At 41.8% G+C, this 2,586-nt stretch overlaps 1 non-coding gene across 1 annotated transcript; it reads right to left on the reverse strand.

Moving 5' to 3' along the window:
* Nucleotides 1–2,297: 2,297 nt before the first annotated feature.
* Nucleotides 2,298–2,455, reverse strand: LOC111722577. Its single transcript, XR_002771329.1, has one exon. It is a non-coding gene; the product is annotated as a U1 spliceosomal RNA (small nuclear RNA).
* Nucleotides 2,456–2,586: the final 131 nt, after the last annotated feature.

Here is a 2,586-nt window from a genome sequence, read left to right on the forward strand (position 1 = left end):
TGAGAGCTTTAGGACCCAGGGTGCAGATTGTGAAATCCTTCTAATGCCTTTAAAAAAGAACATTTAGGCTCAGCGCCTGTAGCTCAAGCAGCTCCATCACCAGTCACATACACTAGAGCTGGTAGGTTCGAATCGAGCCCAGGCCTGCCAAGCAACAATTACAACTACAACCAAAAAATAGCTGGCCATTGTAGCACGCACCTGTAGTCCCAGCTACTTGGGAGGCAGAGGCAAGAGAAGTGCTTAAGCCCAAGAGTTTGAGGTTGCTGTGAGCTGTGAGGCCACAGGACTCTACCCAGGGTGACACCTTGAGACTCTGTCTCAAAAAACAAATAAATAAATAAAAGAAGGGACATTTAGAGAAGGCAGACTGTCATTCACTTGGCAAACTAGAGGACCTCTAGTCTTGGTTACAGGCTGGAGAATGGCCGGATCAATTTTCTCCCATTGAGAAATCTAAAATTAGCCACGATCTGGGAGTGGTCCTAGCCAAGCACAGACCTAGAGGAAGGTCCTCACTCATTATCATGGAGACCTTGGCACATTTGTGAGTGTGAGTTTGCTTATGTATCTATTCATGTGTTTATGTACACACAGTAGAACATGAACAGTTGACCATATCCCTACACTAACAACCTTTTCAAGTGGGTCATATTCACAGACCACACATACAGCACATGTTTGTGGAAGTACAAACTAGTTGCTTATGCTAACCATTTCCATATATTGACAATTTATTACAGTCCTTTGAAGGATCAATTTAGAGAAGTTTTGCTGTATATGTGGGTGTGTATGTGTGCATGTATGTGATCATATATATATATATGAATAACAGTCTTGATAAACATATCCTAACCCAGAGATAATTATAAAACAATAGTTATTTTGTAATCAGAGAGACATTAATATATCTTCAAGAATATTCTAAATTCCTAAGATATAATATATTTAAGAAATGTAGCTGCAAGGTGTGGTAGCTTATGACTGTAATCCTAGCACTCTGGGAAGTCAAAGAGGCTGAGCCTAGGAGTTCAAGACCAGCCTGAGCAAGAGCAAGACTTTGTCTCTACTAAAAATTGAAAAACATGGGCGGTACCTGAAGCTCAGTGAGTAGGGCACTGGCCCCATCTAACCAGCCCCAGCTAAACTGCAACAACAACAACAAAAAATAGCTGGGCATTGTGGCAGGCGCCTGTAGTCCCAGCTACTGGGGAGGCTGAGGCAAGAGAATCGCCTAAGCCCAGGAACTGGAGGTTGCTGTGAGCTGTCGCCATGGCACTCTACTGAGGGTGATGAAGTGAGACTCTGTCTCTACAAAAAAAAAAAAAAAAATTGAAAACTTGGCAGCACTCATAGTTCAGTGGGTAAGGTGCTGGCCACATACATTGAGGCTGGCAGGTTTAAACCCTGCGTGGGCCAGCTAAAATAACAACAATGACAACTGCAACAACAACAACAAAAATAGTCAGGTGTTGAGATGGGCACCTGTAGTACCAGCTACTTGAGAGGCAGAAGCAAGAGAATCACTTAAACCCAAGAGTTTGAGGTTTCTGTGAACTGTGATGCCATGGCACACTATGCAAGGTGGCAGCTTGAAACTCTGTCAAAAAAAAAAAAAAATTGAAAAACTTCCCAGGTATACTGGAGGATACCTGTAGTCCCACCTACTCAGGATGCTGAGGCAAGACCATCTCTTGAGCCCATGAATTTGAGGTTGCTGTGAGTCATGACACCATGGTACTCTACCTAGAGTAATAGAATGAGAGAAAAAAAAATTCATGAAATAAATACCTTTAACTATGTTAAAATGGGAAATTAGAGCATATAACAATTATCATGGTTCATATAAAAACAAAATTTTGAAGTTAAATAACAATAGATTTTCTTACATTTGTGGAGATTCTTAGTGTTCTGCTAAAATTACTGACTATACTTTCTGCAGAATCTTATTTGAAATGTTCGTAGAATAAAAGCTACAAAGCACACAACAGACACCATCTATTTGTGTTGTTCTTGGAATTTCTGAACAAGTGCTAATATCACCACTTCAGTCACATAACTTGAATATGATGCTAAAGAAAAAAAATTTTTTTAGATGCAATCTCATTCTGTTTCCCAGGATAGAGTGCCACAGTATTGGCCTAACTCACAGCTACCTCAAACTCCTGGTTTCAAGCAATCCTCCTGCATCAGCCTCCCAAGTAGCTGGGACTACAGGCAACCACCAGAATGCCCAGATAATTTTTCTATTTTTAGTAGAGACAAGGTCTCACTTGTTTTCTTTTTCTTTTTTTTTTCAGGGGAAAGCACGGACGCAGTCCCCCACTACCACAAATTATGCAGTCGAGTTTCCCACCTTTGGGGAAATCGCAGGGGTCAGCACATCTGGAGTGCAATGGATAAGCCTGGGAAAACCTCCTTTGTGATCATGGTATCTCCCCTGCCAAGTAAGTATACAAAGTCTCACTTTTGTTCAAGCTGGTCTCTACTCCTGAGTTCCAGCAAGCCTTCCATCTTGGCCTCCCAGAGGGTTAGGATTACAGGCATGAGCCACCACTCCTGGCCTAACTACGTTAAAGTGACCAG

Source organism: Otolemur garnettii, unplaced genomic scaffold (assembly GCF_000181295.1).
Source record: "Otolemur garnettii isolate 467f Iridium unplaced genomic scaffold, OtoGar3 scaffold00279, whole genome shotgun sequence".
Lineage (NCBI taxonomy): Eukaryota > Metazoa > Chordata > Mammalia > Primates > Galagidae > Otolemur > Otolemur garnettii.